General features: G+C 38.2%; 1 long non-coding RNA gene across 1 annotated transcript; it reads left to right on the top strand.

Moving 5' to 3' along the window:
* LOC110468611 (uncharacterized) lies at positions 1-27,814 on the top strand. Its single transcript, XR_002465118.1, has 3 exons — positions 1-33; positions 26,876-26,973; positions 27,758-27,814. It is a non-coding gene; the product is annotated as an uncharacterized LOC110468611 (long non-coding RNA).

The raw sequence follows: 27,814 nt of genomic DNA, 5'->3' as shown, positions 1-27,814 counted from the left end.
TGCTGCAGTGTCTGCGGCTGTAGAATCAACTCAGTAAGTGCAGTCCTTCCCTTGCCCTCTGATGTGTCAAAACAGGAATAGTTAATATGAACAGAAATGGGAAATGCTGTGCAAAAGAGGGATGCTGCACATCCATGCTTCTTCCCCAGCAGCCTTTGTATATTAAAGGGTCTCAAAACAGGGGGGTTGTGGACATAGCATGATAGAAAATAGATCTTCCTATAGTGTATGAGTATATGCAAAAATTGTCCAGTAGTGCCTACCTAGTCAGGAAAAGGCAGAAATAGGGAAGGGAAATGGGTGGAGCCTGCACATGGCATGTCCAGGATGAGGTGTAGCAGATCAAGGCTCTGTGGGTGCGCTGAGCACTCTGCAGGGCTGTGGTGGGCTCAGGCACTGTGTCCTGCACCACCTCCGAGTGCTGCTGCTGCTGAGCAAGGAAGATTTCTTAGTGACTCTGTTTTAGTGAGCACCACGAGCAAAGATGACTGCTTTACAAGGAAATTGCATGGAATTTGTGTTGAACCAGCACAGAAATTGTTCATGAAAGTATTCTAAATGCCGAGGGCTGTAAATCTGTGTCAAAAACAAAATTGCTGCATTGAAGAGGGAGAAGCATGGCACAAATGTAAATAGTGTGGAGAGGGAAGAAAATTGAAAAACTGGGATACTCTGCTCAAAGGTGTGAAAATGTCCACTACTTGTAAAATCAATATAAGTGCTTTCTTGTCACTTTGCTAATTGCTTTAGAGGAGCCTTGATGTTGCAGCAAGCAAATACATGGCTGTTAGTACCTGAGAATGAAACTTTATTTTTTCAAAAAAAAAAAAAAAAGAAAATTGATCTGTGTGTGGTTGCTGCTCATTTTATATGGTAAATTATATCTTGTATCAACAAGTTACTGTTTGCAGACTATATATATATTTATCAAGATGATTGTGGTTCATTAACTCCATGAAGGTAGTCAGATGCTAAATTAGCCTTGTGTTTTACCTGTTTGTGCATTTCATCCTCTTGTCTCAACCCAGATGAAGTGGATTAATAGCAGACAATGCCAGCTGAGGACATGCAAATTTACCTTTTTAGATGGATTTTTTGAAGCATGTTTTCTTTATTGCAGCCCAAAAGTGTTGACTTCACTGCAAGGGAGAAAATAGACTGTGTTTTTAATGTTGGTCCCCTGTACTAGTTTTCATGTAAATCACTAAAAGAGCTCTTTGTTATAGACCATGAAAATGATTTTGCTCAGGACTTGACTAATTTCACATTTAAAATCATCATGAAAAAAGAGTTAGGAACTGATTTCAGACAAAAGAAAACTACTCTCACACCTCCAGATCTAAGATTCCTTTTTGGTGTCTGCTTGGCAATTAACAGCTGTGAAAATGAGCTCGTGGTAGGATGAGGTGAGGCACCAATTTACACTGATTAAAATTCTGGTCTCAGCAGGCAGGGCAGGAGCAGTGTAACCCAGCTGCCCTTGTGGCAAGAGGAGCTCTTCCCTCCTGGGCCACAGGTAAGAGCTGCAGTTTCTGTGACCCCAGGGGCTGGCTAGTTGAGTACAGGTGACACTTAACATTTATGCTGTGATGAGATTTTTTAAAAGTATTGTCCAGGTAAGAAAAAGAAAAGCTAAACCGAATTAAGAAACAAGGAAGAACTATTTTGCCAATGCAATCTGATGACAGGCCTCAGATCTCAGGTTTATAAATAAGACCTCATTTTCCATTTAATCTAACACATGTTTTCAAGTATTAAATTTTATTGCAGCAAATTATTTTGTGGCTGTTTTCTTTTCCTAGCCATACAGATTAAATTCTGCACTATATTAGGTGCTTGTTAAATCTTCAGTAAGAAACCTATTAAGAGTTTACCATACTATAATTGTCATACTCCATTATGTAAAATACTTGAATATAGAATTTTTAAAAGCCAGTATATCAAATAAATAATAATGAAATTGTTAAAAAATAAATGAAGGCAGGTAGAAATGAAGGCAGGTATATTTCCAGTTTCTGTTGCAAGGCACTGGCAGTCTATTTTTGCAGGTCACTCAAGCTCTGATACTGCAGAGCATTTTGCTTCAAATGCTGTGTGTAAGCCTCCATGAGTTTAGGTTCTGACCCTCTATCTCCCTGTGCCCTGTGGAAAATGAGTATTTGCTGCAGGGTGATGCTTTTCTGGGGCCTCAAGATTTTGAAATTGAATGGGATTGGACACATTGTCTGTCTTGTCTGCTCATCTCATAATCTCTCATGCTTTCTGTCAACTTGCCTATTCATACTGAATTATATCTGCCTTCACATGAAGATTGAGTTACACTTGTTAGAATCAATCATCTATAATTGATGACCACATTTGATTTAGCTGTTTATGACAAAAATATTCCTTTAGAGATGCCAAATTTGTATTTTAAGCCTAAAGTGAATTACAGTGTTTAACTGCAGTTGTTAGCCTATTTGCTATTCCAGCTGCTGTTTAAAAAACTTCTATTGTGAGTTTACGGTGTTGCAGGCAAAGTGCATTGCTCCTCTAAGAATTCAGAGGATATTTGATGGGGGATTACGTGACCAGCATCAGAAGGAACATACAGCACTGTGAGAATGTGAAGTGCTGTGTGTGACCCATAGAGAAAATGGTAACGTAGCAGCCAAAGTTCATCTGGAGGGTTTAGTAAGCAAATATCCACACTAGTGAAATAGGATCATTTTTCATAGCACTTTTCTTTCCCCTCTGGGGCCTGCTCAGACATCACGCTGTTTCTAAATTATTAAATTAGGTCTTCCTTGATCATCCAAAGGTCATGGTGCCTAATGTGTGTTAATGTGATGGAAGTGTCAGGCGCAATTAATTTCAGTAGTAAAACATGGGTTTATAGTCCTAAATGCAATAAATTAAAGTGTGCTCTGGACTGCTGGAGTTGGGGAAATTTCTGCACCATTAAGGTTTGATGAGGAAGTTCATGTCCTCTTTAGGTAGGAAGGGGGAACACCGGGTGGAAAGTGGTAGGATATGCTTCACCTCTGTGATTACTATTGCTCCTTCTTTGAGCGATTATACGTCAAATGGACATATAATCACAAAATTCTGCTTTCCTTCTCAGGCAGAGCCAAGCAGTAGAGTTTTACATGGTTTGCATATTCTCTTAGCTGGTGGCTTTATGTTGAGAGTATTCCAAGGCACATTTTAGGCATCAAAACATCTTTAATCTTGATTCTGGGAAGAGTACATGCTGTCAGAAACAGATATATTCTATACAGCTTGCTACTGAATTTCAAACTTCTGCCATGAAAAATTCAGGTACAGATAGCTGTGGATGACAGAGGTGGGTAACCCACAGGGGAGCAGTAAAACTGACTAAATTGGCATGCTCTGTAATCTGTCTAATGGTGCAAGATATTACGATTAACTGTAACTGTATCCATTTCCTGTCTGTAGGCAGGAGGGAAAAAAGCAATAGCAGCAGATAGGCAGAAGGAGATGGGTCAATTTTAATTGAAAATTCCAGTAGCTTTGCTATTGAAAGACAAAAAAGCAATGTTAATTGAAGTAAATATCACAGACAAACCAAAGATCTCTGCATAAGCTCATTTACATTTGCAGTATATCCTGAACTGTTGAAAATTTAGGACAATGTATACAGAAACAAGTACTTTCAGTAGCAAGAAAGTAAACAGTTTTCTCTTATGAAAAGTGATCCTTCTGGGAAAAATAATGCCCTCTTAAGTGGCCATATGATGTTTTTGATAGTCCTGTATTATTCATGGGGAATCATTTTTCATGAGTTGTGGTTCATAATGGAAAAAGAAGCTTCCTCTTCTTGGGAAGAAGGAAGAGAGCATGCAAATCTTTTTGCACATAAAGGAAGTTAGCCAGAATTTTATGTCTGGCTTCCTCTGACAGAGGAATTCTCTTTGGTTGAGAGCAAAAATGAAAACCTTGAATAAAAACCTTCAAATATGAAAGTTTGTTATGAGCAAAATTCTCACTCCAGCTTGATGGTTCTTATTCCAATGTTATGTTATGCATTTTTCCAGGAAAATTTGCTGAAATATATTGATGATACAAATAATGGGAAGCATATTTAATTTTGAGGCGGACAAAGAACAGTAGAGAGCAGTCAGCAAATCGGAAGAGTGAAGCTGAAAATGAGTAAATGCCATTGTGATCCCTTTGGGAGCAGTTAATCAAATGTATAAATATAAATGCAGAGAGTGCTGATTAGGAGATGGAAATGAAGAATTGATGGAGGGGAAGATGTAGTTTAGGGTGAGCATCAAATTGAACTTGACTGTATGAGTCGATAGAGCCATGAACTGCAATGTTGTAGTGTATAAACAGGAGAACTTGGTGTAGGGGGGCTGTCCCCACAGTGCTTAAAGTATACCTGGAAAGCCCCTGGTTTGGCTCTGCACTTGTAAAAATAATTCAAATTACTGCTACAGCAACAAGGAAAATCAAATCTGAAATATGTAAGAGTAACCTGAAAGATCAGGGTAATGAAAGTCCTTTTTTCTCTCATTTGTGTAGAGTGGCACAATACTGCCATCATATAGATTTAGAAAACAAGGTGTGTAAAGTCAACCTTTGTACTGTGTGGTCATGCTATTTAAAAAGGACAGTCTTTATTCCCTTTTCATTTGAAAAGGAATAAAGCTCCAGAATCTGTGGAGGAGCCTCCGCTTTCCTGGAAGATTTGAAATATTAGTTCTAACTTTTAACCTTTAGCTCCAGAAAACAGAAATCTGAACACAACAAACAAGGAGGTCATGCTACACTGGCAACAAGGATGTTAAACAAGCCCTTCAAAAGTTATCAGCAACAGCAGATGTTGGAGGCAAATCTTGCATAATTTCAACAGTGATCTGTTTTTTTAAGAAAACCAGAATTTAAAAAATTGAGTTTCTTTCCAAAACATGTCAAACTATTTGTTTATAGATAAAGTATTTACTGTGGAAAAACTTGACTTCATATTTTGACAAGAAATACAGAATGTATTCTGGTAGAATGTTTATCTACAAACTAGGTGGTAGATCTCACTAGATTTCTTCTGCAAATTTCTTCTGGCTTGTGGATTTGGGTTTGGGGATATTTTTCCCTAACAGTGTTACTCAATGTATTTATGAAAAACAAAAATGAAAAGGCCAAAGTAAATCACAATAAAGACCTAAGTCTAACAAAGTGCTTCAGCAAGTCAAGATCTCGTTGGTTTTGATATGTAAAATTAATTTTTTAATTTCAGGATTTAAAATTTAGGTATGTGCACCAGGTGACTTGCAAAATCAAGGCCATATTTAGGGATGTTATCTGAACTGATTTGTTATTAGGATTTAACTTCTGTTGTGGGGATGGCTTGTGTCCTGTATGCCAGCTGTATTGTGTACAGGAGTCATCAATGCTGCCCTGTGGAGGAGATTGGCACCCATTTATGAAGTTTTTTACTAGTTAGCGTTTTGCAAAGTTTGTATGCATGAGGTGAAATCCCTGCCCTGTTGAGCCACACTACAAAGTACCCCAATGGAGTCCTCTGTTCAATTCTAAGACCAAATCCTTCTCTTCATGTTTTTGCTTTGAGTTGCTTTGTTACCTTCTCAGGAGACAAGAGTTTGTTAAATTTCCTTGGTGGCATTTTGATCTTAAAGTGCAGTTTCCTTCCAGATCTGCAGACTATTTTTAAGAGGGTATTGAAGCCCAAAGAAAAATGCCAAGCTTACTGTAGGCTGAAAGATTTTCTTGCAGGGGTACAGCATAACTGGAAAGATGCTAAGAAATTTAAAATTCAAAAGTTGGCATCTGTTTGCCTTAAAGTGATCATATTCTTGTGGCTTCTTATAATATGGATCAACTGTATGGGAGCTGTACAGGAAAAGAATTGCATTCTGATTATGCTTTTACTTCCTCAGAAAAACCTTTCCTAGTAGCAGTTTACCTAATTCTACAGTACTGTGTGTTTCCAATCCTAGACTGCAGGCTGGCCCCAGGATGCTCAAAATTTGGCTGAGATTTGTTCCAAGCTTCAAAAAAAAAAAAAAAACTTTTCAGGAGATCTGCCCAGATTTTCTTAAAGGTGCTCCCATGTCCATCTTACTGTCTTGATTTTTATCTTTTTGTGATGAAAGGTGAATTCAAGCAGCCTTGCTGAACTGGAATTCATTAGGTATGGTTTATTGGTTTCCCCTCTCCAAATGGGACATTATTTGTGGTGTTAGGTGTGTCTAAACCTTTCTAACTGTTCATATGGCAGAGTAGAATGGATTCTCTGAAGCCTTCCCATTCCCCTCTGTTGGAGTCCAGAGCATCCCTCTGGCTGCCCGGGATGACTCGAGCCCCTGGCAAAGAGCCCAGGAACCTTGGCAGCAAATCAAAAACACCTGTGGATTGGATTTTAGCCCATGGGAGAGGCTGCTGATCTTATATGAGGAATTACAAGCAAAAAGGGTTTGGATAGTGTAATGGAGAAATTTACACAGGGTGGAAAAGTAGAATTTTGGGATTTTTTAAGAATGAAATTCAGGGGTACAAGAAGGAAGAATCTGGGCGTGCCCTAGCTTCTTCTTCCTTCTTCTTGTCCTCCATGTCTTGGTGTGATGGTGACATTTTTCTATTGGTTTAGGATAGGGACACCTTGTCCAACGTAGATTTTAGGTATTGGTATGGAATGTAAACATGGTACATGTAATTTTGGGTATATAATGTGGGAGCTGCCTGGGGTGGGAAGGAGACTGCCATGGCTTCTGTGCTAGCTGGACCTTGGCAGGTCAGAGAGAAAATATTATAGATTAGGAAAAATAAACACCCTTGAAAACTCAGCTTCACACATTCCAGACCTCTTCTTCAGTGGCTGGGCTGGGGAAAAAGGACTTTCACACTGCTGGGGTCTTGCCAAGTGACCCTGACGCCCCTCAGCCCAGTGTGTCACAGCAACAGCACTCATTTTCACTTCTAAGAAACCAGGATTGCAAACAGGAAATTAAGACTACAAGGAAAAGAAACAGACTACAGGTTTGAATGAGGCAGAACAAGAGTGTCTAAGTCTGCTCCTCTTAGGGCTGTATTTTGGCACTCTGACTCTTGGCCAGCATATGTCCCTGTTCAACAGAAGGAATCATTCAAGCAATCTGTGCTAAGACTTGTCAAAGTCTAAATTAAAATGCAGCTATCTTATGCTGGCTTTTTTTTTTTTTTTTTGTCTAGGCTTTTACAGCATGTTTTCTGCTAGTAAATTAGAGAGTGTGGAGGCATTTATTTTGGTGATAATTGAGATTATTGATTATATATTTTACATCTTGTGCATCTTTTAATCTATGAAGTGAATGGGGTTTTTATCATTTGTGTCTTAAGGGAAAAAGAATCAATTGATAACACGGCTTCCACAAAAGGACACTCCCTCTACCGTAATGGTCTTGTGAGACAAATGTAAATGTATTGCTCTTTCAGTTAATTGCATTTATGATCATGATTTTGTGTGTTTCGTAACCTGCAAAATCTCCACTGAATGGTGTCAGAATTGCGTCCCATGGCTCTTAGCTGTATTGCATTTTATTGCAATCATCTCCATTATAAGAAAACCTCTTAATTATGCTCAAAATTCTTTGAAGTTGAGACAGTGCTGCAATGAGTCAAAATGTATATATGGTATTTTCCCAAATGGCACAAAAGTGAAAAGTACAAGGCGGTGTAGGAACATACAGTGCTATGTAACTTGGAAAGTTTAGTTATTTCGGGGAACAGAACTGTAGACTAGAATTCAGATATAAATTAAACTCCCTGTGCTGCAGCTGCCTAGTTGAGCGACCTTAGGGAATGCCCTTATTCTTCTTACACATTTTCCCCTTTGAAAAAATAAGAATAATGTGACTGCAGAGAGGCACAATGGTTAAATCATACTTTCCCTAAGTGCTTGGGGACCCCTAAGGAAGGATGCATATAAATGTGATTATCTTTTTTTTCATCATTTTAATCTTTTGAAGTGCGGGATTGTTGCTAACTTCTGTCAGTTTAGAGACATTTAGGTGTAGTAAAACTACAGATACAATTTTTCTAAATAGCAGTATTAATGATGTTTTGAATCTGCAGTTGTAAGGAAATGGGAAAAATTTAGGGTTGTGCAGGTGTAGTGATATCTATCACAGAATATCTGTGACAGAATTTCAAATATAGTCCCCAAGGAGAGATGCACAGGGTCTTCAAAGAGCTTTAGAATGAATACGACGAGCTGGTCTGCTTTGTTCACCTGGTTTCTTACATTTGTTCTTTGATCTTTTAATGTGCAAGGATTGGTATTTTAGTCTTAAATGCACTTTGGGTTATATTTGATTTTTAAGCTTGAAAAGTAACTACTTGAAAGAAAGCTTGTGTTTTTGTTGGCTTGTGGAGGGGCAGGTGAGAGAGGGAGGCTAAACATAAAAACTGTTTTCAAGAAATACTTGTGAGGTGCTGCAAAGCTGGCCATTACAAAAATCCTCATATTAGCTTAGCAAGAAGTGCTCCCTGTTGTTCAGAAAATTGCAACTTTTTGAAAGCACTCTGGCCTCAGAAAGCAGCCATAATAGCTAATCCTGACAGATGGTATTAAACACACAGGCAGCGAACCAACATGGTTTTGATACTTTACTCCCATTACAAGCTCTCTCAGTGCATGTCTCCTGGGTTAATTGCTTGAGCTCTCACAGAAGGAATCCTGGCTTCTGGTGCAGCAGCTTGTCACCAGGAGTGGTAGGAAATCACACAGGATTCTGAGCCTGGAGCCCGGGAATGTGTCACCCTGGAAACCGCTTGCACCTGCAGGAGTGAGTCATGAGCCCAGGAATCGCAGGGTGGTTTTTGGTAGTCTTCTGAGCATCAGAAATTCTTCACTGACAAAGCCACAGGGAATAGTGGAGAGCTTTGTTCTGTCGTCTCAGCTGCTGGGTGGGCATGAGCAGGGGCACCTGCTCCCCTTGTCCGTGTCCCTCTGCAGGGTGACAGTGCACCAAGGGTCCACCTCCTTCTCTGCGCTTGCACTGTGGGTGCTGATCGCTGTGTCTGTGCTTGAAATACAGGAAAACAAGACAGAGCCTGTCAGTAACTACGGTATTGCCTTTTTAAGGTTGTCAGGCACTTGTTAAAAAACAAACATGAAGACCTTGACTGTAGTTTAAGTCACCTCTCAAAAGTAAAGTGTATCATAGAATTCAGTCAGTACTACATTAATAAACTTTTATTCTGCAAATAGCTTTCTAATCAGAATGGTATTTGTCCTCTTACAAAGCTCATTTGATTTGAGGAACAGGTGCTTATAAATTAGATAGCTTCAGTGACTTTAGAGTGGAACAGACAATTAACACCAGCTGAAGATTTGTGCTGGAAATTTTGCAAACCAGATATTGCTGTTTTGTAGCACCTTTCATCCATGTCTCACAGCGATTTGCAAACATTAAGTTTCATAGCACCCCTCTGATGTATGTAAGTGTTGTTAGTCTTAAAAATGTGTGAAATATTCATGACAAAACTGGAGGCATTCAGTGTTTACCCCCCCTCACAAACTCAAAAATATTAAGGAAATGCAAAGTTATTTGAGGTTATCTGCACTGGAAGTTTTCTCTTTTTCCTCTCTTTGCATATATCTGTTCACAGCCAAAATATTTATAATATTTGTGCATAGTCTTGTTGTTGTTCCAATTTTCATTAGGAGTAATTTGTTTTCTTCCACATAGTTGTTACATTTTAATTCTTTGCCCTTTTTAGCCAATTCTAAGTAGCTGTCCACTGTAAGAAAATTGGGTAGGTGTCTCCTGTCCTTTGAGAAAACTACATCTTTGAGTAGAATTTATCTGGGTACATTTATTGCCAAACTGTAATGGGAGAAGGAGGCTCTATAGCAGGAGAACTTGCTCTTGTTTGATTCCACCACAGCTGCAGAGGATTTTCCTCTTTATACCACTATGGGTGTGTCAGCATCAGTAGCTGAGATGAATATTGAGGATTTGAAGTTGAATTTCCCCTCCCCATACTTCAAGTCATGCTACAGAGAAGTCACAAACCCAAAACCAGTATTTCTTTGGGATGAAGTTGAAATAAAAGGTGCACCCCAGCCACCAGTGCCATCAGCTCACAGACCATGGGACTTGGCAGTAGCTGTTTTGTTTCCCAGAACCACTTGTATTGCTCTGCACTCCTGGGGGCCTGCAAGTCCCAAATATGCCATTTTTTTGCCAACTCTGTCTCAGCTCCCTGATATTTTTAGGATGGCCAGAGTTTAAAGAGCCAATGCAGCTGTTTTTTGGGTCTCCTTCACTCCATGTGATAGGGAGGGGTGTCAGAGTTATTTGAGTGACTTTATTTATTTTTTATACTATTTTTTGTTGTTGTTGGAATATGTTTTATCTTACATTGAAATCTGATATGTTTACTCTCTGTGCCATTTAAGCACTGATATGTTTGGTTTAATAGGTAATTAAGATTGTTCTCTTTAAAACTAGTTTGCATGCTTTAGTGTGACTCTAAAATGGTTTGGGTTTTGCTGGTCTAACCATGGTGTAGCTAAACCACATGTAGTCCAGATTGTCAATTCTCTCTGTTTTAATATAGTTTTTCAGTATAATTGACTAAGCAGCAGGAAGAGGAAGTGATGGCTACTGAAAAAAGGTTTTATTGGAGCATTAGAACTGTCCACATTATTTTCTGTACTGGGATCTCACAAGTGTGTAGCAAAGAGGACTACAGTGAAACTAAGATCCAAGATACTGAATGATTCATTGCTTCCTATTTCTGCTGTAATCCATGTAATTTATCACAACTGTCTCTGTGAACTTTGTTCACTGTATTAGGGTCACAATGCCCTACACCCATTTCAAACAGCAGTACATGGGAGAGTTTTCTTTAGGAATAGTTGACTTTCCTAATAAAAATTAAGAAGAAAAGAAGTTATGGTCATTTCTATTTTTAGGACATTTTGCACTGTGTAAATCTTTTAAGCTGGGGAATGTCCCTTTAATATGCTATGTTATTCAATTCCTTTGCTACAGCTTTGAGGGTAGGAATTTGATTTAGTGTGCAGAACACAGAAACAGAACTCCAAAAGACCAGGAAAAAAATACAGTATTTTAGGAGTCTATTCTAATCTGTAGTTCAGTGTTGAAAGGAACCTCCCTACCTACATCATAAAGGAAATACTTTGACTGTTACTTTGATTTGCTTTCAGCAAATGGAATGATAATGAAATTTCACATCATCAGGCAGATTTACATTAGCTGTGGATGGCAGAGGAGAAAAAGGTGCTCTGCTGCCATGTGAACATATGTGATCATGCTATTTTTTAGCCCTTTGCTTAGATATCTAGTGGACGGAATTTGATGACTTAGCAGAATTTGGGAAACGTTTTTTGTCTTTGATAATTTACCAGTACTGCTTTCCTGTAATGCTAATACTCTGTATTTGCCAAGAAAATTCAGGCTTTGCACTAAGCCTGCAGTGGTAAAAATAACTTTTTAAAAAAAATCAATGTTATCATTTTCCTATTATTTATAGAGTGGTACTGAACTACTGTTCCTGAAAGGCTGCAAGCAGCTTTTTGGAACTAATTTGCAGATTTCCATGGTCAGAAAATTATGCACTTGCTGAGGTCATGTTTGAACTTGGAATGGTCACACACTGCAGTTTCACAGTGTTTCTCACCAGGCACTTTGGGACTCTGGCTTGGACCTGTCTGTCTCTGTAAGGGACTCTGCAATGATGACTGAGCAGCATTTTCCCATCCTGGAGCTGCCAGGTGATTCTGCTGAGAAGGATATATGGGAAATTACAACAGTCCTTATCATAGACCTAGGGACATTCTGCAGAAATGTTCTGCTGAATCACCCTGGTAACCAGCCCAAGTGCAAATCACAGTTCTGAAAAAAACAAAACAAAACAAAAAACCAACAAAAAATGCCCCCCAAAAAAACCAAACAAAAAAAAACCCCAAAAAACCAAAAACCTACAAAACACAAAAAAAAAACCCTCAAAAAAACCACAAAAAACAAAAACAAAAATCCAAAAAGTCAGGACAGACGGGCAGGTGGTTCTCAAACAAGAAAGAAAGCCAACCTATCTAACCCAGCAGGCTCCAGTAGAATCTTGACTATGTACAAGACAAGGAGAAAAATGGGGTGTTCTGTGACTGAACTTTTTGGAAGAGGAAGATGAAACAAGCTCGGATGCAACCTTTCAGCTCCTTAGTGTATTGAAGAGGCTGTCACCCAGGCAAATATTAGGCAGAGAAAATCAAATATGTTTTGTATCTGTTTTTAAAGAGCAAGAAGACAGAAAATTTTAATTTCTAGTAAGGTCCACATGTGCAGTGTAATATTGTGTTGTACTATAATCATTAATTTAAGGAAGAGTGTTGTGTTTGAATCTAATCTAGTTAGGATCAGTTCCCTTTTTAGCTACTACTGTATTTTAAAAAGGCAATTTTTCAACCCTTTGCTAATGTAATTTATCACCTACATCCATGGCTCTGACAAGATACTGGCTCTTGTGTTATGCATAGTAATTGCTGCTGCCCTCTCTGAATTTGCTCTGTGTTTTTATAGCTGGGCTACTTCTGCTCCCAGATCTGCTTTTCTGGCAAGGATATTATAATGAAACACAAATGTCACAATTTTTCATCACATAGAACATATCCAGTCTGTGATTCTCTCTGTAAAATGAAGCATAAAAATACTTGGTATAAAGTGTGTTATATCCTCAAAATGAAAATGTAAAATTGATGTATTAACTGGGTAGGGCAATGACATGTAATAGGGTAACTCATTAGGGATCAGGTACAAAAAAATGTCAATCGGATCACTGAGTAAGCTACTTACCAGTGACTGCTGGATGCATAATTAAGGCAGATACTTTACAGACTTCAGTTAATGCAAGTTGATTACAAATACTTGGTATTTGAGAAGTTTGTTCACATAATAATTAATTTTATGCTTCTTTAGCTTTTTCAAGAAGAAAGGGCATAGCACTAACATAATTTAGACACAGCTCTAAACTCAGTTTTTCAGCCTGAGAATCTGTCTAATAAATCTTCCAAAGTTCAATATTTACCAATTATAATTTAAAGTTACAATTTCGTTTGAGAGGACTGAAAATTAAAACACAACTCAGCTTTGATACATTAGTAACTTAAAAGCCATCAGCCAGAGTAACTAGCATATAATCTCTCCTTATGGAAAATGTAACGATAAATCTATGAGATATAAATCTGTAGTATTTACCAAGACTTTGAGAGCATCTTTGGCAGAAATTTGATTGGAAAGCAATACTCATAGAAAGTATTTCATACAATGAGTCATACATAGAATAGTTCTTCACCTGAATATTTCTATTAATTACAAAAGCTCTGATAAATCCTGTGTATGTTCTTGAAATACATCTTTTAGAATTGAATGCAGAGTTCTTGATCATAGGGATAATAAGCAATTACAATTCTTTTGGAGCCTTACTATCTCAGATGCTTACAGAGAGAATTTTCAATCTCTTTTCTTATTGCTAAAAGTGAAGTTTCATGTTAGGGTGGCAAAATCCAGAAATTGCAATCTCATCATGAATATGGACATCCAGCTGGGATTTAAATCCCAGCAATGGAGCACAAAGGGTAATGTATTAAAGCTGAGTTCTCAGTGAATTGAACCTTGGTGTTGTGGTAGGTACAAAATGTCTATTTGTAACTAGCCAGAAATTAGAGCTGCAAGAGTAGAGGAAAATGAGCAAAGCTTCTGAAAATGTGGCCTTGAAAATTACAAATGTGTTTGTTCAGGAAGATACCTTTAATGATGTTCTTAAAACACCAGTCATGCCAGCTCATTTTCCTGCACTTCTGCTAATCAAGGTTAGAACTATTTTAATCTCATTTTCTCTTGAATTTGGTGGCATAGACACGTATATTACCCTAAAGACAGTTCTGTTTTTCAGAACCTTTAGTCTTCTAGCATTTATTACCTCTATGCTATGACAGAAAAAAAAATGTACTTAGGGTTTGCATAATGCAATTTTGTCTAAACAAGCATTTGTTTTTAATTTCTTTTGCCAAATGAGTCTACAGAATTGTGGCCACAAATCAATTAAAACTTAAAAGTTGACATATGAAGTAGGTGTATGTATATTTGCCAGCCCACACTGTATCTTGTAAATGAGGAAAGTTTTCAAGCCCACCACATTTATGGGAATATTCACTTCATTTTTCTGTATTGTCAGCTTAGGCCGCTGACTTCTGTAAACTTGGTTCAAAATAATTGCTCTCTTCAGAACTACAGCCATTGCTCATTGTCTGACAAGGCAGTCAACACAGACAGCTGGACCATCTAAAGGAAGAAGAAGCAATAAAAAATAAAAAATTGCAGGTTCTTGGAAATTTTTCCTGTGCAGCTCAGCTCAGGAAATTAATAGTTTCACAGGTAGGAAAAGAGTATTTTGTCCTCAAACTATATGAATGCAAATGATCTTCTAGCATATATAGAAATTATGGATATAATCTTGTAAATCAATAGCTACAAATCCAAACTGAAAATAGTTTACTATTTTGATCTCCCTACAGGGAAAAAGAGGGAATCCAAGCAGCTATGCCTGAAATGTCAAATCTGGAAAGACAGGTGAGAGCTGATATCTGTGCATCGATTGCAGGGTGCAGTCTAGTACTGGTCTGTTTTGACATGTGGCCAATTGTGGCTTTTAGGAACAAGTGGAAAAAACCAAACAAACCTCACATGTGTCTCATCTGTCACCATGTTAATTAGTGTGTAATTTATCTACTACACACAACTCCTCCAAGTGAGGAGGCTTTTCTCAAGATCCCTTCTGATGCAGAGGGCAGTGCTGTGCACAGAATGGTGCAAGTTAAGTTGTGACAAAATTCAACCCTTTTAATCTTTGAAGACCTCTGTCACTGATGCTCTGTAAAATGCTAAAAAAAAGATTCTGTTATCAAGTTGCTTTTCTACAGCTGGAGGTAGTGGAGTTTTTAAGGATTTATGCTGTTGTTTACTGCCTGTGAAATAAAACTTATCAGTGTTTATTTATTTCCTTGTGGCTGAGACAGTAAAGAACCATTTGGCTTCCCATCTTTCCAGAATGGACAACCTTGGCTGAATGATTCAGGTGGATATACTTATTTTTGTTCAATAAATAACTGAATTACTGATCCGTAAACCAGGTCCTGACCACTTGTTCCGTTGTATTTCAAGTGCAGTGTCAAACCAAGATACTGATTGCTACCTGAGGATTGGCCAGTTCACTTTGCAAAACTAGTCTTGAATTGATACTGGTGGCACTGTTATTTTCACTGTTTTGTAAAATTACAAACAAAGATATGAGTGATGCTCTATGGTGTTATTTAAAGCTGTTGATAATTAAGTTCTAAAATTCTGCGTACTTAGTGTATTCCACCTCATTCTGGTGTGTCAGTAAATTTTTAAGAAGAGAAAGAGAGGATCTTCATTTGAGAAGGAATTTGAATTGGATGCCAGTTTGGTGACATGCCTAAGCATTGAACTGGGCTTGACAGCTGTATCTAGTGTCATCTTTGGTATGTCACATCTCAGGGGAAAGAAATCCATATATTTTGATGGGGAACTTGCACTTGATTGTGGGTATGATGAGACAAAATTAGTTAAATAGATTTATTGTGGATTTCATCAGAGTGAACAAGATAAAATCTGGCCCTGAGCCTATCAAATGTTCCAGAACTGCCCACATCCTATGAGATGTGGTACTGTTTTCACTGTATTTGATGAATTTATGCAATAATAAACTTCCCGCTTCAGAGAAATCTTTTTTGAGCTCTTCTTTATGAAGTGCAAAGGTACTCTCCCTGCCTCATTATCCAGAGCCCATTCACAATGTGTGAAGTTATGACATTTTATTCTTTATGTAAATGTATTATAGGGAAGTAAAGCAAATAAAAGGTATTGAGAAGATGAGCTTTGATGGTACTGTAGAAGGAATGCAGTATTTCAGTGAAACAAGTGACAGCCAGTAGTGCTGCCCTGTTTAATCTTTTCAAACACATTTTGCATTTAATTCTAATGCTCTGCATTATTCATGTATAATATGCCTGTTGATAACAGGTTTATTTAAAACTCATTTAAAGTTATAAAAAAATGAGATTTGCATAGAAAAAGTCTTTGGAACTTTGTATTTTCTCCTTTTCCCAACACTCAATGTACACAACAAAAAGCTAATGTGGTAGATGTCCATCAAACTTCTCTTGGCATTACTTGTCAGTATTTCTCAAAAACTTCTATGTGAAGGAAGCGGGCAGGGAATCCAGGCTGCCATCACCAAGGCTGGGAGCCTGAGGCAGTCCTAGCTGCCCTTATTGGGAATGGCTGCCATGAAGAAGGGCTTCAGCATGCTGGAGAGGCTCCATGCTCCAGTGATTGTTATTTCTGGGCAGAGGTTTGGGGTTTGTGGAGGTGCCAGGCCTGGAGGGGGTGGCTGTCAGCTGGTGAGCAGAGCAGCACCTGCCCAAATCACCCTTGTGCTTCTGTGGATCCCCTCTGGCAGTAGCAATGTAGCTTTGTTCCCTCCTGCTCATCTAGGTTTTGGCTGTATTCCTAATTCTGCCCAGGAGGAGGAATTTGAGTAACAGTTGTTAAAAATTTGGGGATGTGGATACCTGCCCATTTGACACTGGGGCAAAAAGCAGGAATAAACCATGAGGTATGTTAGTCATGCCTAAGTGTCTAATAGCCTTTTCCTTGCTACTGCTCTGCAATAAATCTTCCATTATTCATTGTGTTATTTACACTCTAGTATATGCTACAGTATGAAGCTGTTTTGTTGAAAACACTGTAACCTTTTTAACCTGCTTGCCTTTCCTACTTATAGTTTTTATGATTTTTCTGTGATACAACAGGAAGCAATGGTTGCCACAGGAACTGCAGTTTTGAACAAGCAGACATGTAGTTGTCACTTTGCCATCCGAGGGCAGAGGGACAGCACAGGCACTTCCATGAGGGACAGGGGCCATTCTGTCCCTGCAGTCCAGACATCAGTTTTCTAGACACATCTTTTTTGTTATACCATGGTTTTGGGGTAATTTTTGCTGCATGCTTTCTGGAGGTCACAGTATTAGATGTTGTCAGCTGGCTTCAAGGAGTAAATGTTTTACTTTTGAAATTAGATGGGAATTTGTGAGTGCTCTGCTGGCAGCAGAGGTGTTTTGAAGGTGGTGTCTCCAGACTAACAGGCACAGCACTCTGGGACCTTGCAGTAGGTCAGCTGTAAAAAGCCAGGCATTTCTCTCACACTTGGAATCCAGCTGTTGACATCAGGACTTCACTGAATCACGAAGCAAGTGAGTCCTGGGCTGTTGGCATTTAGCTGGGTGAACACCTGTGGGCTGAAGGAGGAGAGGTCAATATGCCATGAATGCTTCTTCTTCTTCCTGGGAAACCATTTTCTGTATTGCCTGTGAAATGCATGTCCCTTTCTTCTCCACCTCCATAATTTGGGATGATCACAGCTCCCTCAGTGATCCTACCTTTACAGTTTGATATTAGCAGCTGGGAGTACATCCTAAATCTACCTGCTTTGTTTCCTCAGCTTGCTGCCAGAGAGAAATCATTCCTCACCATTTTGAAGAGAGGGGTTCTCTTCATTTTCCTCTGTAGCCTGCTGATCTCAGTGAAGAAATGAAACAACTCCCCTTTAGCAGTCCATAATGGCCACAGTGAAGGAGGAAATAATTTAAGGAGAGAACAAAGCTGGGAAGGACAGCAATGTGTTTGAAGGGGTGTGGAGAGGGGAAAGACAAAAATCTTTTCCTGTTATTACTAAGTCAACTCAAGCAAGTGTTTCTTTGGCACGTACCTTTTCCAATTGACATGTTGCAGATTTTATTACAATTTCCCCACTTTTGTATTTTTAAAACAATGTATATACAACCAGTTATAACAGCTAGTTCTTTTCACTGTTTGGCTTGCAAAGCAGAAATTGTCAAATTAAAATAATTTCTTGTTTGATGATTTTTTATAAGTTATTTTTAGAAAAACATGCTATTCCAGAAGTAGAACAAAAAAGACCAACTAGCTGTGGGGTAAAAAATACAGCTATTACACAGGTTGGACTGAAACAACCTCTGCAGTACAAATTGAATTTATCAGTCCTGGAAAGTAGGGGTTGTGAACCAAAGTTAATGAAAAGTCAAGAACTCATTCCATGTGAGGCTGCTTAAGAGCAAGCATTGAATCTCTAAAGAAAGGACTAGGATGGCTTAATAATGTAAAGTGTATTCTTGGATAAAAAAATCAGCTGAAGAACTGGGTAGATTTCAGCCAGCCAAATGTTTCTATGCCATGGCTTTGGTATATTTCCATACTAGTCATGGCTTTATAATATGTTAGGTCATAAAAAAGGTGATTTATCTTTGGTTGTGCATGGTGACTGCCAATTTGTTGCATGAAGCTGTTTTAATTATCTGCCCAGACAACTAAAAGAGACATTAGAAATCTTAAGGGAATAGCAGACACTTTTGAAATTAGATTGCTGTCACTTGTACAATATCTGACCTGCTGTCTGTCTTGTGAGGTGAAGCAGTTGAGTAGTTGCTAATGTAAAAGTGAAAGAATGGAAAGAAGTGGTATCATACATATCTATTATTGAAGATTCTGATTTACTTTCTTAATGGAATTTTCCCATCTTAACATCATGTTCCAACTGTTGAGCTGTGCAATAAGTCTTATACAATTAAAAGCATTTTAAAATTAATACATTAAATAAAGAGGGTGTGTGTCATCACACAATTAATACATAAAGAGGGTTTGTGCCATCTTTTTAATATAGCATAAGATCTTTTTGATACTGTTCACTACTAAATTTTTTCTCATGTTAATTTATGCATTTAGCTTTCATCTCTGAAGAACCCCATTATAAGTGACTTAATACACAGTGCATCTGCCATTAATATACTATAGTGTACCTCAAATTTTTCCTTTCTGATAAATCAGGACTGCATAAAAATGACAGTTATATATGTATAGAAGTTTGCTAGGCAAAGAGCCCAAGAACCTTTGAGCCAAGGGGCAGGAATAAAGATACTGTCAATAAATGAATATATAAGGTGACTAAGAAAAGCACTTAAAGGTTTGATAAATCCAGAAGCCAGCCTTGGGAACCAATGATAATGCAGGAGGTGCCTTGGAGTGAATGAAAGTGATGATGATGATGTGGAGAATGAAAAATGCTTTAAGGGACTTTTGTCTTAGGTCAGAGATTAAATTGGTTTCCTTTTTCTGAAGTATTTGGAAAGGCTGAGGTGGTTGGTTCTGAAATAGGAATTGAAGAAGAATCTTAGTCTTGATGCCTCTTCTCCAGAAGAAAAAAGATGGCAAGGCACCAGAAAGTGATGCTGTCACACAAAATTTACAGGAAGACATAGTTTATCATTATTGTTCTGTGAATAACCAAGTACATGCAGAAAATATCTACTAAATGACCCAAACAGGTTGGTCCTAAATCAGTGTTTCTTGCAGTTCTTTACAGAAATTAGGTAGCTTGTCCACATTCCTCTGGCAGCCCCACAAAGTCAGGAGTGCAGGGTAGAGGTAATGTATTTTTTATGCGGGAAGACAGCAGCTGAGCTGGTGGAGACAGCAAACTGCTCTCACCTGGGAATCTGCCAGATGGGCAGGGAAAAGCCCAGGCCAGCAGCAGGTGCCAGGGTTCCTGCCCTTCCTGGGCTGGTGCCAGCCCTTCGTGTCTGGGTGGGAGTTTCTGCTGCCTCGGGGGCTGGACGGGTTCTCACCTTCCTGATGTCAAACCTGGCAGTGTGTGTGTGCTTCACAGGCACCCAGTGTACCTCCCAGCTGATGTGCTAACCACATTTATGTTGAGTTTTTTGTCCTGAGTTTGGGGCTTTCGAGCGGAGGGAGCAAATTATGGATGGTGGGATATGGCAAGAAATCTTTTATTTAGCTTTAATTCTAGGCAAGATAACTATTTTGGGGTTTAAACCAACCCTTCAGGATTTTCTGCCTTCTGTAATGTCCTTCATCATAGAAGTTTCCATTGCTCTTAAATTAATTTTTTGAGTTTAAAAATGCACACAATTTTGGTGTGGCTTGTCATGTCATTGTGCTATCTGGCTAGCAAATGTTTTAACTCAAGGGCTTATTCTAAATGTGAAGTTCTTTTTTTCACCATCAGTTTCTGGTGGCTGGTATATTGCTGTTGGTTAATTGGGTAGCATATAGAAGGACTCTGGGACAAAAATGCATATCTTTTAGAAAGAAAACACAGATCTAAACCTAGTTCCCTATGCCATGGCATAGATTCAGACAGCTGGTTTTATCTGTTCTTTGATAGAATAAATAAGGATGAATTCATAAAGCAGTACCTGGGTATATTAGGGGATCCATTCCTTTTTGTATGATGCTAAATAAATAAGTCAATGTCTGATACTGATTAATATTTTTACTTGTCTCTTGCCATGCTCTGACAAAGCAGCTGCTGGTGGCAGTTTTCTAAAAGGGTGCCTTGGAGTGGGGTTTTTGTAAAGTGAATTTAAAAAAATCTAGAACGCTCTGCAAAAGTCTATTTTTTTAGATTGGTAGAGTAGAGACAAAGTAATATTGTTACTTTTTTTCTTTAAGAGGTAAGAAACTTGGTTTTGTCGAGACAAGCCATTTTCCAGTGTCACACATTATCAAGGAAATGAAATGTGCTCTGAAGTTCAGTTCCATGGGTTAAAACACCTTTCTGCCATGGGACACCAGCCAGTCCTTTGCTATCCTTGTGTTTACTTAAAAGCCTTTCTGTAACCCTGTGTACCTGTATTCAGGGGTGCTCCTGAATGCCCTTCAAGGGAACTAACGGTACTTACCTAAACAAAGAGCTCTACTGATAATATTCCCCTGTATTATAGGGATAAAGTGCTTCTAAATGAACCACACAAGGAGAGTTTAGAATTCTCTTTGCCATGATTTTAATAAAATGATTACTTTCAGTTTTGCGATATTTGCTATCTTGTTCCATAATAAATGGTATTAAGCCAATGTAAATAAAATAATTGCTGAGCCAAGGTTTATTTCACTAGACAATGCATGTATGATTAAAGTCCAACTTTGTTACATTTGCTTTTTAGACATTAGTTTTAAATAGATGTTTTCTAATTAGTATAAACTAATTTATCATTCATGTATAGTACCCTATAAATAAGGTGGACTAACCCTGTGATTAACTGAAATATTGTTGAAGAATAGCCTAGTGTCAAATGGATTTTCCTCTTTTTTAAGACCAGGTATTGTTCAAGGGAGTGGTTTCTGGTAGCTCTATTGAATACAAATTGCAAAAAAAGCTACAAGCTATAGATACTGATCTTAACTTTCAAAGCAAGGATTCAGTGTTCAGGAAAGTCGCTGGAATAGCAATTCTACAGGCTTTGTTGCACAACCTGGTTTAAAATAGGAGCCAGCCTTTCAAGTTTCTCCTCTTTGTTGTGCCTGTGTTCTTTGTAAATAAATTGAAGGAAAGACTCAAGTATGAGAATAGCTGTTTCTCATTACTATCCCTTTATTGGCCTTTCTGGCAATGAAACACACTGGTTTGAGATACTGATACTTCCAGTCAGCAGGTGTGTGTGTGCATGTGTGTGTGATTGACCCAACTCACAGCTTCCTTAATGTCCTGGTAACCAAATTCCATTTGTCAGTGTCATCTAGATTTGTCCTGAAGGTTCAGCTGTAAAACTTTCTAGTCTCTTTAGTCCCTTGAAGAAACTCTGCTTAACAAGAGTAAGAACTTCCCATTCAAAAGCAAACTTCCTGGAGAAGTATTACTCAGAGTGACATAAGATTATTATGGAAAATGTAGGAAGTTGCAGCAGAGCAAATACTAAGCCCATGTTATAGAATGACAAGATGAATAATTTATATATACATGTATGTGTGTTTTTAAAAATCTGTTCCTTTTGTGCCTCTGGAATCTGCAAAGCTGCTGTTGCAGTTATGTGTCTTACCACACATCCATTGGAGACAACACTGGTTTGGTCTGGTTTGTTCATTAAAGGGAATTCACTGACTTGGACACATAATTTAAAGTTTAGCTATCAATGAATGGCTCAAAAGCCACTGTGGTAGAGCAAGAGGCAGCTTGTGCTTGTACCATCACTTTCATTGCAAAGAGCAGGGGACTTTCTTGGAGATTACCATTGCTTTCTGTAATTTCTGCCTCTCTCTATGGTAATGTTCCTGTGGCTGAGTCGTTCATTGAGACAAAGGGCACACACATCACCTGTGCCTGCTCTTGGGGCAGCTGCAGCGTTCTCTCTCTGTTTCTCTTTGGGTTTCCATAGTGCTTTGTGTGTGTAAACTGACAGCAAGTGCTGTTTGTGGAGGATATCGCAGTCAAGTTAGGTAATACTTTGATATATAGTGCTCTTTAAAACAAATGTGGGAACTTTGGCTTCAAAACAAGAAATAAATGTGAATGCTTTATCCTTCCACCCTTTTGCTTGTGCAGATAGATGCATGCTGTATTTCTTACATAGGTTGAAAGAAGGTACTTGAAAAAAGAGAGGAGGTAATTTGAATAAATATCTTCATCAATTTTATTCCTCAGACTCTTTGATTTCTCTTTGGTAGTGGTGTTCATGCCACTGCATGTCTACTGCTGTTGCTGTTCTGATCAGGATGCCTTTCAAAGCTCAAAATACTTCCTCAGTGTTTAGCCAACGAGTTAAGTGAGAATGGTTCAGAGAGTGAAAGAGAGATGATGTCACTGCAGAAGATCCTCTATTTACTTCTATTTATTTGTATCTTTGCACATGTGTAACCATTTCTTGTGTCTGTATGTATATATCCTTTAAAGAAGGGCAGCTAGCATATATCAATGAATATTGACACTATCAATATGTATTTATACTAATACATATGTTTATGCCCGAGTAGAGAAGCTCCTCATTAGTATCAACATTTGGTCTAATCAGAATTTAAATCTCCAGCAGATAAGGCAGGTATAGGGTGAAATATTTTCCTGTGGGATTCTAGATATTTCTTTCCTGGCAACTGGCTTCTAAATACTGGCATTTGATGATATCAGCCAGTTAAAAAACCCCAAATAGTAAGGTCTTCACACATACTGTTTTGCCCATGGGACTTACAAATTCTTCATACTGAAAAGATTCAGGAGTGTCCAAAGGTAATTGATTCACCCAAAGTCAAAGACACCATCCTTTCCTGATGGATATATTTTCATGGGGGACCTGTGGGAGTTCCTCTAGATCCCCCTGCAGCCTATCAATTACATTAAGTAACTGATCTTGCTTAATGTAGGGGTATCACTCCTTTTTCATGTGACCTGTCAGGATGAAGTTCACAGCTGCTAAAGATATATATTGCAAGATCAGGCCCTCTACTAGTGCTAGATGAGTCATGGAAATCAGAAAAAAAAATGATGTGCTACTTAGGTTAGTTCTACCTGGAATGGAGTGAAAGCTGTCACTCTTATTATAGGACTTGGAAGCACAGTTATGCCTAATATTTGTCTCAGAAGTCCCATTTATGAGTAATTCCTTTTCACTGATCAGGCAGTCTGGCATGTACAAGCACTCGGTGCCTACCCACCCACACTTTGTCCTTTCTGTCTTCATCTGAAATATTACACTCTAGGGCTCAGTAATACAAATTTGATGAACAAATGATATGCTGCAAGAGGGAAAATATAATATGAAGTAAATTAGTTGGTTGCTGCTGCTTTCCAAGTGCCTGAGCTCTTAGAACAACTCATAAAACCAGAGATTTTCAGTTTTCTTTTAGCGTTTTCCAGCTCTTTATGTTAAACTATATGAACTCTTATTCAAAGTATTGGTGTGGTAAAACTCTTTTATTCCATTGAAGGAGAAAAATGGGAGAGGTATTACCAGTATATTATTAAAAATACAAACCCACCTAGCTCTTTCTAGAACTCTTCAACATTTACCATGTACACAGTACTGCTAATCATAACGTAGGTTTGTACATTCTTTGAAGGTTTAATATATACTTTTTATTTTCCTGCCAATTACAAAAGCCTGAAAGACCCCATGGCATCAGGTGGGTTCCGAGTGTGAACTTTCTCTCTGCCTCAGGTGCATGCCATTAGTCTTTAGGTAAGATGCAGTGACCCAGAGCACCAATCAGGAGAAAATGTGGTGGTTGTTATTAATAGCAATAATTACAGCATGGTTATGCCATCTAGCTTGGGTCTACAAAGCTGTCTTCTGTGCTTTTCAGTGCCATAAAAAACACCTTTTCTGTTCTATGATCCTTTGCCAGTCAGTTTCCTGGTGCTGTATGTACAGAAGCTTGAGGATTTTTATGGCAGGAGAAGGAAGAAGTCCTTCAGGTTCAGGATAGGCTCTGCTGTGATTTCTTGTTTATGAAATGCTTCTTTCTGGAGAATAAGTGAGGTCAAAAATATTTTTCCACGGGAGGTTAAAATCCTGTGTTCAATATACCTGTAGAGAGCTGGTGATTGCTTTTCACAGTGTTCTGAAAGGAGAATTTGTCCCTGAAATTTTGAAGTTGAGAGGAGTAGAATTAAGACTTTGCCTAATTACTGCTACCTTTCAAAGGTCTATTTTAAGCTGTCTTACTTCAGCCTGAAACATGTGGTAATTTCCAAAAATGTAATTTAATCATATCTGATTGCTTGCTGGAATCTGCAATTAACTTAGGTGCAAGGGAATTAAAAATATTTGCCAGGTGCTTCATAATTTACTGGGAGCTGCCTGTGCCACATATATGTTAAGTGTGTTGTTGGCTGTTTAAATTTATTGGCTAGAATATTTTAAGCTTGTAATTGAGAAATTTTTATTGCTTCCTTCCATTTCTATTCTTAGGATGACTCAGATATGAAATACCATGTAATTATATTCTGTATACTATCAAACTATCCTTTGCAATTATGCCACATTGTAGTTGTTCTTTTGAAATATTAGAAGCTACCTATCTTGGAAGTTATTTTTGGGATGCAATTGGTTGCTAAAGTAAAGATTAATTTTCAAGTAATTCTAGACATATGATGAATTAAAAAAACTTAATCTCATTTTTAAAAAGTAGTTCTCATGTTAGAAATCCTCTGAAATCCAATTCCATCAAAAAATGTAGAAGTGGTTTTAGAAAATAAATTTTTCCATAGGACTACATTTATGTCCTGTTTGAGAGTCAGTTCTTGCATCAGTTGTATAATTAAAAATGGGAAGATAATGGAAAAATTGGCCATCTGCCTGCAGGGAAATAAGTGACTTTGTATTTGGAGTGCATTTCTGAGATCCAGATTAGTACTCTAATCCCTCTCTGAAGCTCCCTTGCATTGCAGATTTCAGAATTGCAGGACAATCTCGGGAGACATAGACTTTGTTCTTCATTTAGTTCTAGAGTCTCATGAAGGTTGAATTTTGAACAAAAGTAAACCTCAGCTTAGTTCTTGGTTCAGAAATCCTGATTGTCACAAGTTTTCATACCTCACGATCTGGAAGAGGGGTTTCTGCTGTCTGACTTCTCTCATTTCCAGACTTGGAAAGATGCCCTCTCAGTGTCTGAAATTCCCTGGAAAATTACTGTGAAAAGAATTGTGAAGATAAATATTTTAACTGGAATACTTGCTTAAATATAGCAGCAACTCTGAGATTAAAAAGTTTATATGTACCCTGGTGGCCAGGGGGTTATCAGAAACTGGCTTCAGACCACCAGTGAGATGGAAGATATCAAAATAAACCCAGCACGAAAGAGAAAATCACTCTTTCCAGTGATTTCATCAGGCACTCAAGATGATGCAACTTTCATTTCTCCAGCACAAAGCAGCAAGTGTGTGCCAGAAGCAAAACCAGTGGGGATGTGCAGCGAGTTCTGCACATCTCCTGTTACCTGTTATTTACATTGAAACTGGGAAGAAAATTGCTCAAGTCCATTTACAGATCTTTTTTTACTGCTTATAGAACTCAAGAATACTGTCTTTCACTGAAAAGGCTGTGCAGATCTTACATTTCCCAAGGAATAATGCATTCCCATAAAGCTGTCACAGATTCTGAGAAAGCAAAAGATAAGGGGAAAACAGCACAAACCAAACAGATTTGACAGATTTATCGTTGTCTGAACGAATTGCAATTGATGTAACCATATCAGAGACTTGCAGGTGTTTAGATTTTGAGATGACATTTGAGACTGGAAAAGCAGTATTTGTAGCAACAGACTTGATAAATTTAATCCTGTCTGAAGCTCTGTGTGCCCCCCATACTGATGGGACTTTAGAAGAGGAGAAAAAGTTCATTTATAACCACATACAAGGAAGTTAACAAAAGTTACTGAAAGCTTTTTTTGAGACTGTAAGCTGCCAAAACAAGCTAACTCCTCTAGCCAAAATAAATTGCCAAGTGATTTGCACAAAGTATGTGTGAAGCTCCAGAAAGATCAATCTAGAGACTTGCATCTAAGCGTTTTGGGTTTGGATTTTTTTTCTTTTCTGGTAAAATCCACATACTTGAAGGAACCATTGTCGATGGAAACTAGTTTCCTCTCCAGTTTACAGTCTAGAAAAGTCTGATCCTGACTGCTGAAGTGACCCTGGAGACTAGAGAACAGGATATTGTACAGAACTTCCTTGTGTATATACCAGGTTTTAGAAATTCGGCAGGCTTCTGTTCTGCTTCTGGAGAAGCAAGAGGAACAGTTATTCCTACATTTGCCCTTGAGTTTTTTCCCCATTCTGCTGCTTTCTGCCTGGTTTTACCTTTCCCTTTATCTTTCTCTGTTCTCTCTTATTTTTCTTCTTTCAAACCTTTATATAATTATATGTTGTTTTCTTTCTTCTCTTTCATTTCGGCACTTGGTATAATTCTCATTATCATTGCTAAGTCACTAAAAAGGGCTTTTTTCCTGTCTTGCAGAGTCAGACTTTTTGGAGAGGTTCTCTGTAATGAGTGATTTCCAGAAACACTGACGTGATGGAATCACGGAACAATCAATGAAGGTTGACTGTCCAGAGGTAATTAAAAGCCTCTGTGTTATTTTATTACCATGAAAGCCACGTTCCTGCCAAGGACTGTCTTGTTAAGAAGATGCCAAATCTCAAGGAGATGGCTCAGTAGTATAAGTCATGCATTAGTAGACTGCTGAGCAGAATGTAATGGATCCTGAAAACTGACAATAGGTAATGCCTTTCCTGAAATAGAACTGGAAGGCAGTGATCCTTTGTGCATGTAAAATTCTAGAGAAATGATCCTGCAATGATGATTCAATTAATCTTTTCGATTTGAAGATCCTACACTGATGTTTATACATAGGAAAAACTTGCTTCAGGCAGTTTCCAGAGGCTCCTGTAAGTCACTAAAAAAAAAAGTTTATTTTCCAAAAGAAGCAAATACTACTCAATCTATGAGAAAAAATTATATGCTACGCATAGTAAAAATGGAGTAAGTTGGGCTTTTTTTCTGGGCTGTTTTTTCTGAGTTTTTTAAAATGCTTTTGTTAAGAGTTTGAATTCAGGGTTTGCAGAAGTGGGTGCCAAGCTCTGCCTGACGTTTTGCTCAGCCAGCTCAATAAAAGGTGAGCTGGCGCTGTCAGAACTCTGCAGGTGGTTGAATATACCAGGAAATATGCATTTCACTGAGAACCTGGAATTCAGGCTTTCATGTGAACTATCACAAATATGGATCAGGTACCTTAGTGTGCTGACACAGGGTTTTCAGAATGCTTCTGAAAATTCATCACCATTTATTGCATGAGCTGAGTCTGAGGAGACTTAACACCATCCTTTAATCTTTTTGCAGGTTTTCAGAAAAGCTCTTAATATACTAGCTCATGTTAGAAGTTGTCAGCACCACTGG

The sequence above is a fragment of the Lonchura striata genome, chromosome 7 (assembly GCF_046129695.1).
Source record: "Lonchura striata isolate bLonStr1 chromosome 7, bLonStr1.mat, whole genome shotgun sequence".
Lineage (NCBI taxonomy): Eukaryota > Metazoa > Chordata > Aves > Passeriformes > Estrildidae > Lonchura > Lonchura striata.
This window is presented reverse-complemented; position numbering and strand designations above follow the sequence as displayed.